The sequence below is a fragment of the Anastrepha ludens genome, chromosome 6 (assembly GCF_028408465.1).
Source record: "Anastrepha ludens isolate Willacy chromosome 6, idAnaLude1.1, whole genome shotgun sequence".
Taxonomy (NCBI): domain Eukaryota; kingdom Metazoa; phylum Arthropoda; class Insecta; order Diptera; family Tephritidae; genus Anastrepha; species Anastrepha ludens.
The window spans coordinates 24,286,292-24,299,264 of NC_071502.1; the positions used below are offsets into that span (position 1 = coordinate 24,286,292).

Genomic DNA, 12,973 nt, shown 5'->3' on the forward strand with positions numbered 1-12,973 from the left:
TAGCTAAGTAAAGTGAGAGCTTACTTTCGAGAGAAACATGAGAATTTCGATGTATTGTGTTGTTCGGAAAGTAATTTGGTTTTTTTTGTGGTGAAAATGAAATACGATCTTCGTATAATGAATAAATATTTAATTAAATTATATATATTGGCCATTCTGATCCAACACCTTTTGCCACCTTTCTGGTAGTAGCATGATTCTCCACTGATAAAATGCCTTTATCGCGTCTCTATCAGCTTCGACCGGCCTTCCAGAACGTGGTGCATCTTCGACATCAAAGTTGCCGGATCGAAATTTTGCAAACCAGTTTTGGCACTGGAGTATTGTCAACACATCTTCTCCAAACACATCAGTTAATTCCTTTCTGGCTTGAACAGCACTTTTACCTCTTCTATAGTAAAAAAGTAAAATATGAAGAAAATGCTGCTTATTGCTGTCCATATTTAAAAGGGCGCCGACCAAAAACTACTGCGTAAAATCAATTGAACCTATTCACACACAAACCTTGCTATATCAGCTATCAAAACATATAATAACAATGCGACTTAAAAGTGAAGTTAACTATGAAAAAATACAAGTAAATCCTCTGTCGGGAAAAAATTAAGCTACTTTCCGAACAACCCAATAGAAACCAATATAGACTTCTGAGTTTTATTCCTAGAGCCTTCAGTTTCTTCTAGGGCCTTCCTTCTATCAAGATGCAGGCTGGGATATTTGTGACGTCAGTTTGATGGATGATTGTATTATTGAGCCTAACGGGTGGGCAAGTTTTTTGATTCAGTGTAAAAGTGACTTGAGAAAATTTTGTGTCGTTTGATTTAATGCGGCACTCTTTCAGCCAGTGAGTTATTTTCTAGCAAGTAAGTCCTTTCTGTAGTTTGTGGGGCGTCACATCATACAAATATGATTTCTTCAGAAGCTGGTAGATCGTATGTGTATAGCAAGTGTGGAATGGGGCCCATTATACTACCTTGGTGTATATCAGCTGATCTTTCACACAATCTAGGCTGTTCTTCGCCTTATTTGACAAAGAAATACCGATTTTCCAGGTAAGCCTTAATAAATAACAATAATAAAAATTTTTGGTAGATTCTCTTATATTTTGTAAAGTAAGCCGGCATGCCAAACGTGTTAAAAACTTGAGATATATCGAAAAAAGCCGCTGTACAATGCAGGGTCCGGCAATCGAAGTGTAACCAACTTCAGACAGCTCGCAAGCATCACCTGTCTGTCTGAATTTCCGAACATTGTGTTTTCTAGTGGTCGCTCTCCGATCGTTTTCATCGAGCCTGGCGTCAAGGCAAATGCGAAATATTATCGGGAAAGTATTCTGGAGGTTGCTTTGAAACCGTGAGCGGACAAAAATTATGGTAGCAGACAATGGACGTTTCAACAGGACTCGTCACCGTCTCACAAAGCTCAAGTGAACCAAGAATGGCTAAAAAACAATGTTCCGAACTCCATAACGTCCACACAATGGTTCTCAAATTCATCAGACGCGAATCCGATGGATTATTCTCTTTGGGCCATTTTGGAGAACTAGAAGATTTACCAGTCTCGAGGCGCTGACAAAAGCCGTTGACTGCGAGTGGGCTAAAATACCTCCAAGTCACATTCGGGCAGCTTGCGATTCGTTTCTGGACCTTCTCAAGGCCACAGTCAAGGCAAAAGGCGGTCGGTCATATCGAGCAAAAGTAAATCGATTCTTAATTTTGTATTATTTTCACACTTTTTTACTTTGAATTGAATAAAAGTAATTTCCCAAACTAGATTTATGAACTTTTTAATTGGTTATGCTTCAAGTGGTGGACCTTTTATTTTTTTGTTCAAATGCTTTGTGTATGCCGTTTATGAATCTACGGACTTATTCGATGGTACTTTTTCCTTGAAACCCAATTAGTAATTTGGAATAATATTTCGCTCTTCAATTATAGGCATCATTCTTTTGAGAATGAGGGTTTCCATCACTTTAGATGGGCAATAGGCTGATGGGCCAATATGATTCGACTTGTTCAGCGCGTTCTCCTAGTTTGAGGATCATTTTTACTTGAGCTAATTTACATTGAGGGGGAACAAAACCAGATAATGTAATAGAATTATTCTTCTTTCGGGAGTTGTTTCAGTACCCAGGCCCGACGAGAGGGGGGATCGGGTTCTTTTTCCCCCGGGCCCGGAGTTTTCAGAGGGGCCCGTACTCGAGATTATACGTATTTAGACATCATTTGAAAGGGCCCGCATTTGCAATTTTCCCCCGGGGCCCGGATTTTCTCTCTCTACGGCCCTGTCAGTACCTCTCCTGTTATGAGGCCATATCCAGAGGCCTTCTTTGTTTAAGTTTTTTTTTATTTTTAATGTTGAATCTGCTGAAACAATTATATGTGAAAAATGGCATCATTCAAATGTCCACCGCCAAACAGGCGATTCATGAACGCCTAATAGTTGAGAACGCCGAGACATCGATGTTGAAGGTTGTTCAGCAACTCTTTGCGCTACAGCAACAATCTTTTCAACAGAGTATCCAGTCTTTGGTCTGCCTGCCCTTTTTCTATACTCGAGAGAAACCAGAATCTTGACGTTTTCCCCACAACCTTTGAATTGTCAGCTCATTGGGACGATTATTCCCACCAAGAAATCACGAATTTTTCGATTTGTTCTTCTTACAGATCGACCATTTTCATAGTAAGTTTCCGTAAATTTAACGTCTTGTTCTATCGTGTAAAATTGAACATCTCTGCACTTGAGAAATATCAAAAGTTACATAAAAAAGGTACCGACCAAGAATTATTAACTGCTGACATCTAGACATCAATTTTGAAAGACCCTTTACATGTCACTAAGTTCTAGTAACTTATTTATATGCATATTAGCCTTCGAATAATCAAATAACAAACATTTTTCAATTACAACACTCGCTAGAATCACGTACACACACACACACATTCATGAAAGTGAAATAAACCTAGAGGCAAAACTCGAACTGGAGATAAAAATTTCTAATTAACAACTACTGTGCGATGCGATTATAGCAAATGTCACTTGTTTGATAGTGACCAAAAGCGATTTTATCAATTAAACTCGAACTCAGTGTCATTTTCTTAGAGAGATAAATATTATATTATATTGATCTTTTTTAGTAAATTTATTTTTATTTTCGATTGGAAATGTAAATTTTTATTAGTTTATTATCTATCTAAGACCACCTAACTTTTTTCTAACTTTTCTGCGAATACGAGATAGAAAATGTGGAAAAAGTGTGGACCTATTCCACCTATTAGAATAAGCAACCTCACAAAAACCGTAGAGCAGGTTTGAAAGTGAAATGTTAAGCGATTGGAATATATTATCTTCGTACTCCAAAGGCCGTGCGGTGTTCGGCTTGTTGGATAAAGAGTGGAGTTCATCTCATATATCTAGGCGCACGAAGCTCAGAATATTCGAGTCCAATGTCAAGTCAGTTGTCTTATACGGAGGCGAGACTCGGAAAACGTCTGCGAGAGACATAAATGAACTAAAAGTTTTTATCAACCGTCGCCTTCGCAGAATCATGCACATTATTTGGCCTAGCACTATCTCCAACAACAATAACTGGGCTATGACAGAACAAACAGCTGTTCACCTTGAAATTCGGCGTCGGAAGTGGAAATGGCTTGGCCACACTCTAAGGAAACATAATGGAGACATTACCAATGCAGCTTCAGACTGAAACCCGCAAGGAAGTCGCAGATATGGCAGACCATCGAACACATGGAATCGACTAGTAGTAGTTTTGCTACAGAAGTGCTACAGGCCGCTCTTGGCGGCAAGTGCGATTCCTTGCTCTTTTCTACCTAGGAAAGAGAGGAAAATATATATATTTATATATATTCATACTCTGCCCAATGAAGAAGCAGTGCTGCTGCAATTGAACAATTTCAGAAGATCATAAAAAAGCACAAATAAAGCGTCGCCAGGCAACTTCGATTCGCCACTTCTCTGGTCATTATATTTGAGCTCTGCTCGATTGTTAAAAAATTTGCACGCGAAAGCAAAAACAAAGATTCGTAGGTAGCGAGTTTGGCTTTGCCTTCCCAAATTAAACAACCACATTCACCCTCCCTCATCGGAAGTTAAGTATCTTGGAATGATACTTGACTCCAAACTCCAGTGAAAGCTACATATTGAAAATCGGGTAAAGAAGGCCTGTATAGCTTTCTACTCCTTTCTAAATTTACATATGTTCGGTAAAAAGTGGGGTCGTGCATTGGTTTCGTTAATCTATTTTGATTTCTGACAGGGCAGGTGTTTAGTCTGCCGCTACCAGTGCTAAATAGTGGGAGTCCCACCTGCCGTTGCTTAGGAACAACGCCTTCTTGCTGCTTGGAGCGCCATCTGTGATTCACATTTTCCTGTCAGAAGGATCGCACTGATGGTTCAGGACTTCGCTAAATTTGGTGTGTCTGCGCTATCACCGCGATTGCCCGCTTCCTCTTGCTGGCGCAGTGATGCAATGTGTAACTGTGTATTTTTCTTTGTTTCTGCTTATTTTACTAGCCACAGTGCAAGTAATGCGCTGACTATTGTGCGGGAGTGAGGATGGAAAGTATGAAAAGGAAAAGTTTTGTTTTGGGTTTGAGGAATATTTTTTTTTTGTTTCTTTTTTTTAACAGGGAAAGTAGGTAAATTTGAAAAGTGCGAGGACCGTGCTTTCCATGGGATTCGAACTGTGGCTAAAGCACTTACGCTACACTACCGAGGCCGCCAAATGTATATAACCTGTTAAATATTTTCCAGTTTGAGTAGAGAAAAATAAAAATTTACCTTTCAGGTATAAAAAAAAAACAATAACACACTGTTGTTTTACGCATCTAAATACATTATAAGGGAACATTTACAATAGGCAGATGCATAAAAGGGACAGCCTTCCAGGTAAGCGCTGCCGCTCCGGCACTTTCAAATTTGCGTGTACCTTCGAAAATATTCTCCGGAACGATATTAAATTTTCTGTGTGTATTCTTAAATATGTGTACATTACAAAAAAAAAGAAAATAATAAAAAAATCGATTTTTTCAAAATTCTAACTGTATATGACCCCTAAATGGAAACCCCTATATCTATTATTTCATAGTTATACGCATTGAGAATGCGCACAAGCCATCAAAAGCAACTCCTACAATCAATGTATGCGATCAGTGGCATTGCTCGCCAGCCACAATTCTTATCAAAAACTTGCCCACAGTCAGTTGACATAGTGAAGGCGATCTTTGCAGATCGTATTTGTTGAACGAGCAAGGCTCATTTGCTTTGCCTTAATTATATGCAAACACAAGTTGGTTGAAAACTATTAACGAAACTATAAAGTGACGCCTAGTGATGAGTAGGGCAATCGAAATGTGTACACCGTTTTAATATTTCATCTTTTATTCGAACTCACGAAAAATTTAACATATTTCCATCTGCCAATATATTCTTTGTTTGCAAGCCCTTTGAAGTTGACGTGTAGTGTAATTTTTTTGAAAACGGAAAACAACGAATATCGTGCAGTGATAAAATTTTTTGTTTTGCAAGATTTATCAATAGCAGAAAGTCATAAAAGTGATGAAAGTGTTAAAGGAATTTGCTTTTTTAGTTCCAACTGTGCATCGCTCAATTTAAGAGTTTAAACGTGGCCTTAGAAGCGTTGAAGTTGAATCGCGCAGTGGATTCTAAAAAGTGATTTTGTTCGTGAAGGTCCACTAGGCCTTACTAAGCGTGAATTAGCTGATATTAAAGGCATCTCAAGTGAATGAATACAGCAAAATTCATATGAAAAAATAAAAAATTTCACGTATAAAAAATCTTGTCGGTTAAATCTTTCGTTACCCATTCAACACAAAAAGCTGAGGAAAAGTATTTTGCAGTGCTCCCGGAAAAAAGGAAAACCATTACAAAGAAGTACAGAGATATAGCAATTACGAAAGAGGTACAGCGGCAGTTTTGCCACAATTTTTTACAGTGCATTGAAGTTTTCTTAATTTAAACTCAAGTTGATCTAAATTATTTCCAAAAACTCATACAAAAATGCATTCACCATTAATATTGGCCTTAAGAGCCTGTAATAAAATTTATTGGCGTGCAGCGTATCCTTACCTAACGAGCACCTCTATTAGCCGGACACCTGCATTGAGTGAACTTTTTTTTTCTATTCCAAAAATATTATGTATCGCAAGAAGTTGACCTCTCTTGAACTGACAAAAGCTGCCTTGCAGTGAATGTCCACCCAAGAGAGGTTTCACTGTATTTCTAACCTGTGTGGGTCATTAAAAGAAATCTCAGGGGGAAACTGCCAATTTGATGAGATGATTTGCGGAGACGAAAATCTTTCATAATAAATAAAAAAGTGGAAGAAAACGCCTGAACGGAAAGGCCGAAGACTTATACGCGAGTCTCTCAAAGAGCGTAAAAACTCCTCGTCTGCCCCGTCAGAAGACATTAGAAAATCCCTCTAGTGCTCGAACAGTTAGAAAAAGGCGTCTGGAAGCAGGTTTAAAAGGTTGCAAAGCTCGAAAGAAGCAGTGGCTTTCAGAAAAAAATCAGAAAAACCATTTAGCATGGACTCTCCGACACCAACAGTTTACGGAGGAAGATTGGTCGAATGTTTTCTACGAGTACTCTGATGAATCGGCCTCGGTAGTCCAGCAAGTTCACTAGCCTGCCATCATAGGGGTTGTGGGTTCGAATCCCACGTAAAGCACGGTCCTCCCACTTTTCCAAACTTACCTACTTTCCTTGTTTCTAAAAAAAACATCATTCCTCAACCCCAAAAACTTATCCTTCCCTCCTTAATCCCGCACAATAGTCAGAGCATTATTTGCATTCTGGCTGCTAAAACAGTCAAAAACAAAGACAGTTACACATTGCATCAGTGGCGCCAGCAAGAGGAAGCGGGCAATCGCGGTAATAGCGCAGACACATGCATTTTAGCGAAGTCCTCAACCATCAGTGCGATCCTTCTGCCAGAAAAATGTGACACACAGATGGCGCTCCAAGCAGCAAGAAGGCGTTATTCCTAAGCAACGACAGGTGGACATTCCCGCTACTTAGTACTGGTAGCGGCAGGCTAATCACCTACCCTGTCAGAAACCAAAAAACAGATTAACGAAACCAACGCAAGACAGAGTCTTGTCAAGGCCCTATGCTTCCGAGAAGAATGACAAGGAAAACAAAAGCTCTAATGAATAGAACTTTGCGAGAGGCTTAGTTCTAGCATAATTAAAAAAAAAACCATAGCTTCTGAAGAAAAACATTTTTCTAATAGCGGTCGCCCCTCGGCAGGCATTGGCAAACCTCTGAGTGTATTTCTGCCATGAAAAAGCTCCTCATAAAAATATCTGCCGTTCGGAGTCGACTTGAAACTGTAGGCCCCTCCATTTGTGGAACAACATCAACGCACACCAAAAATAGGAGGAGGAGCTCGGCCAAACACCCAAAAAGGGTGTACGCGCCAATTATATATATATGTACCTATATATAATACAAATCTTAGAAAACGATTTTTTTTGCCATTCCTACACATATTTGGAACATCTGGTGTGACGTTCGTGAGGCAACGCTTTGCTGAGAAATCCATCCAGACTGTGTGGAACCCACAGCTAAGCATAAGAGAGGCAGAATTATGATCCGGGGATGTATAGCTGTTGATGGAGTCGGCCAAATGTTTATTTTCAAGGGTCGCATAGTCAGTCAAAAGTACATAAATGTAATATATTAGAAACTGTACTTTTGCCTACGCATTTATGCGCATTTTTGGCATCACTAATTTGGATGGAGCTCAATTCCAACAAGGCAATGCTCCTTATGACAAATCAGCGACTACGATGCGTTGGTTTGGAGACAATAACTTTGTTTTTTTAGCTTGGCCAGCACAGCCTCCAGATCTAAATCCATAGGGCACATGTGGGCTATTTTAAAACTTAAGATAAAGGAACACAGCATAAAGTCGCAAATAGCTCTGAAAATGCCTTAATTCACGAGTGAACCGTCATAAGTCCGCTGAATGTGCAAAGTTTACACGCAGAATGTCCCAGTGAATTGCTGCTGTTATGGGGTTAAGGGTAGACAGAGGCCCGAAAAAATTATTATTTTCAATAATTTTTTTTTTCGCTAATCAATTGCCCTATTGCTAATCAATTGCCCAAAAATAAAAACATAGCATTAATACATCATGTTTCGACTTGACTTTAGCTAAATTTCAAAAGGAAAAATTTATAATTGTAAAAGTTCTTGCCGTTTGTGTGAAGCCCGTTTCTCCAGAAGTCCCTTGCGGTGATCATCACAAGTCCTTGGTGATGAGTCTAAAATCAATCGGAAAAGAGGAATAAGTTTTAGTAATAGATAATCGTGTGCCTGATCGAAGCTTTTTTTCAAAATTAACAGGTGGCCGCAGGAAATATTTTTTCAGATTTTCGAGAGAAACACCGACAATAAATTGTAAAAAAAAACGAAAGTTTTGAAAAACAAATCCTTTGATCAGGCACGAGTTTTCTATGTTTTCCAAAAGAATAATCAATTTTATTGAAATCTACCAAGCGGCTTTTAAGTTATAGTGATCACCAGTTCAAAAATCATAGTTTTGAGAAAAACGCATTTAAAGTTTTGCTATCCGCTCGGGAGCGCCCGAACGCCCTTTGTTAATTGTTGAATAACTCGAAAAGTATTTTTCGGATTCACTTCAATTTTTCACACAATATTTTTAAGATTCTATACTTTAAGAAAATTCAAAAAACGAAAATCCAATTTTTTGAAAATTCTGACTACCCCTAACCCCTTATCAAATCGAAGGGTGGACCTACTAAATGTTAATGTTCTTCTTCCTTATATATCTACTGATTAACCAATAAAATATGATTACATCACTTTTTAAAACGATACATGAATTCCGTAATTAATGGGGTGCCTAACACTTTTGGCCAAAGCTGTATATATGCGCCTTCTGCTTAGTAGTGTTGGTGAGAAATTTGTGGCGCGCATTTGTCCGTCAACATTTAAAGTGTGCGAAAAAAATTTAGCAACCTAAATATGTTGACAGGTTTTGCTCACTTATTTATTTATTTTTGAATTAAAATACAATATTTTTTTATTTTTATAAAAAATATAGAGCATTCTATAATGAATTAAAAAAATGCAGTAAAATTCCATCAACATTTTTTATCAAAATTAAAAAAAAAATTGAGTACGCAGTTTTATAGTCCATTAAATTTACTATAATTAAGAACAAGTGTGAATTCGCTTAGAATTCTCGTTGAGTTTTGATAATTTTTTCCCTGACCCAAAAAAATACCTGAAATTGGAAGTACTAGGTTGTTCAATAAGTTTTCCAGTGCGATAAGAAAAACTTTGGTGGTCATAAGATATGGTTTAAATATAGAAAATATTATTCAGTATAGTCTCTCTGAACATCAAAACACTTACTCCAACAAGATTCCAATTAATAAATTCCATCCCTGAAGTGAGAAGCTTTAATGAAGCTTTATGACCTCATCATTTAAAATAAAACACTTTCCACGCATAATTTTTTTTAGGTCTGGAAACAGATGGAAGCCACTAGAAGCCAAATCTGGTGAATGCGGTGAATGTCCCCTCAATTCGAACTTTAATTCATGGGTTTTAGCCACTGTCAAAATGCTCTTGCGGCTCGGTGCATTATCCGGATGAAAAAAAATGTTTTTCTTTCGCAAATTGGGGAGTCTTTTTCACGAATTTTTTTCCTCCAGCTGGTCTAAAGGGTTACAATAATTTTCAGAATTCATTGTTTTACCAGTGTGCAAGTAATCCATAAACAAAATTCTTTTCGCATCCAAAAAAACTGATCTAACACCTACGACCTTATTAGCCCATTTCTGGACACGAACTCGTTTCGGAGCCAAAGAACCAGATTCACACCACTCTTTAGTCTCTTGTCTTGACTTGGGGTCGTGGCGATATACTCAAGCCTCATCCATAGTGATAAATCTACTCTTAAAGTCCACTCTATCCTTTCGAAAATGCTTTAAATGTTGCTGAGAAAGTCGCATTCGAATGTGTTTTTGTTCCATTCTTAGCGAATGCGGCACACCCATTGTGCACACAGCTTTCTGAAAGCCAATACTTCAATCAGAATATTGCTTATACTGCCCAATGTGATGCCTAGCGCTTCTACTAAATCTCTCACAGTCACTTGAAGATTTTCTATTACGATTTCCTATATTTTTTCTACGATTTCTAGAGTTGTTGTTGCTTTTGGACGTCCTTGGCGTGGATCGTCGTCAAGGCTTGGACGACCACGTTTAAATTCAGCAACCCATCTTTCTACTGCACTAATTGTTGGCGAAAAGTCCTTAAAGACTTTGAACATTCGTTTATAAATTTCATTTGCTTTTAAACCCTTTTGTTTTTGATACTTGTTTTTTCTCAATGTAGAAAAAACTGTGACACGTCGATACGAAATGGCTTGTAAACAAATAATGAATTGAGAGATTGAAATGAAACCTCACATACATTCATATGAAGAGCGTACCAACATAACAAAAACAAGTTAGGCCAGTAGCAACGCCGAACTCTTTTATCGAGCCGCGAAGCTTATTGAAGAACCTAGAATTTTTATATTTCGTGTTTCCAAAATTTAACGCGCGCCTCTTCGTTTTAATAAGTCTGCCTAATTTAAAAGTCACAAATCTTCAAATTAAAATATTAGCAAGTCATTCAATGAATATTTATAGGCAAATAATTTCTCTTCCTTTTGTACCTTCGGTTCGTTTTGTTTATTTGATTTTTATTATTTATTATAATTCAAGAAGTCAGCTGGTAGTCAAAATCGCGAATCTGTACACCGCAGATTTTGTCCATATAAAAAAATTTCATGGTTTTGTTATATAGAGGAAATGCGAAGAAAATATAGAAGCTCAGTAGAATTTTCGAAGTTTTTTTCAAACTTGCACTTTATTGGACAAAAATTTTATGTGCTATAAAATTGCGCACCCATTTTGTTTATCATCATTTAAGGTTTGAGATTTTGATGAAAAGTTTTCCCAATTTTCTAATTATTTTTTAAAGTTGAAATTTTGATTTAAATGGTATTTTTTATATTACTTCACAAGGTGATCATTTAACCAATTTGGACGTGCGGACTTCAGGTGTGGAAAACTGCAAAAAGAACTCACATAAACAAAATTCAACGACAACAATCAAATATCTTACGTGTAATAAGAATGCCCGGCAAGTACACAAAGCTGATAGATACACACACAATGTTTGAGTAACATTATATTCAGCCAGTTTCGAAATGACCACCTTTAGCACGAATACACGAGCTCAAACGTTTCAAAAAATGTTGTACTATAGGCCGTAATTCGTCTACCGTTATGCGATCCCACTCTCGACGCAACGCTTGCTTCAGGACTTCAAAGTTTTGTGGCGTTTTGCACAGGCCCTTGCTTCCAAAATCGCTGTAATCCATACGCTGTAATCTAGCGGATTCAGATCCGGTGAGTAGGGTGGCCATTCTTGAAAAGTAATGAAAGAGGGGGAATTGGCTTTGCACCACTCTTGGGTTGTTTTTGCTCTGTGGGCAGATTTTGATGATGTTCAACAATGGACGAAGGTCCAGGGGCTTCTGTAGACCAATTTCTGTCGTTTTGATGATTCTAAGCTTATTCAACGGTAAACAGTAAAGACGATTTTTTCCCAGCCCATACCTGCGGCCCGACGTTGGAGCGAGCGACATCTTTCGAGCCTTACTTAAGGCTTAAGTCCAAGCTCTTTTTTTGCTATAAGGCGAATATTTTTTTTGTACTTCAGAACACACACAACAATCACAAAATAAGAGCATTCCCTAAAATAATTTTACATGCATCTAATTGCACAGAGAAGTTTGTAGACAGTTATTTTTTGTCACCCTGTATATTTGGTTGGCAACTAAGTAGTTGCAGCTTTTGTTTAGAAAATCAAAGACAAATTTTTCATGGAACTAAATAACTATATTCTGTAGTGTAATGCCCATTTTGATCAATGACCTTTTGCCATCTTTCAGACAGCATCATAATCCCACGTTCATAAAACTTCTGGTTTTTATTAGCAAAAAACTGAATCAGGTACGATTTGACATCATCATCATTATTGAAACTTTTACCATTCAAGGAGTTTTGTAAAGATCGAAACAAAAAGTAATCAGATGGTGCAAGGTCAGGAATATATGGTGGATGTGGCAAAACATCCCAACCAAGCTCCAATAATTTTTGCCGAGTTGCCCAAGATGTGTGTGGCCTTGCATTGTCATGATGGAATACAATACTTTTTCGATTTGTCAATTCGGGCCCCTTTTCTCCAACCGCATTGTTTAATTTCATTAGTTGTTCAATGTAGACATCAGAATTGATCGTTCGGTTGAGTGGTAAGAGCTCCAAGTAGACAATTCCTTTGTAATCCCACCAAACTGATAACAAAACCTTGTTTTGATGAATATCCGCTTTTGATGTTGTTTGAGTTGGTTCACCTGGTCTACTGAACGATCTTTTCTGCTTTTCATTTTTCATCGCCAGTTATCAGTCGTTTTAAAAATGGATCATTTTCATTACGTTTCTTTAGCAAACGCAGGAGGAGGAGCCCATGTATCGAGTTTTTGAACATAGCCAAGTTGTTTTAAGTGATTTTCAATGCGTGTATGGGATACATGAAGCTTCTCTGCAATCTCACGCGTTGTACCTTGACGATACGAATTAGGGCATCATCAACTTCAACTGGACGACCAGAGCGTTTTTCATCTTTGAGCAAAAAATCAGCAGAACGAAATTTGGCAAACCAATTTTGGCACTGCCGTTCTTTTAAGGCTTCGTCACCATAAGCAGCGCATCACTTTTTATGAGCTTGCGATACGGTTTTCCCTTTGCGGAATCAACAAGCAAAATGTAACGAAAATGTTCCTTCTGATCTTCCATTTTTCAACGAACGCCAAACGAAAACTACGCACCCGATCAAAAAACTT

At 37.9% G+C, this 12,973-nt stretch overlaps 1 protein-coding gene across 2 annotated transcripts in view; it reads left to right on the top strand.

Moving 5' to 3' along the window:
• Window positions 1–12,973, top strand: part of LOC128865942 (monocarboxylate transporter 14-like) — a 37,709-nt gene that overhangs the window by 8,178 nt on the left and 16,558 nt on the right. The window contains exon 1 of one of the 2 annotated variants that reach the window (XM_054106378.1): window positions 5,224–5,938. The exons of the other annotated variant lie outside the window; for it this stretch is intronic. The gene's annotated coding sequence lies outside the window, so the exon portion shown is untranslated. Of the gene's footprint in view, window positions 1–5,223; window positions 5,939–12,973 lie in introns of those variants that run through there. 2 annotated transcript variants of the gene reach the window in all.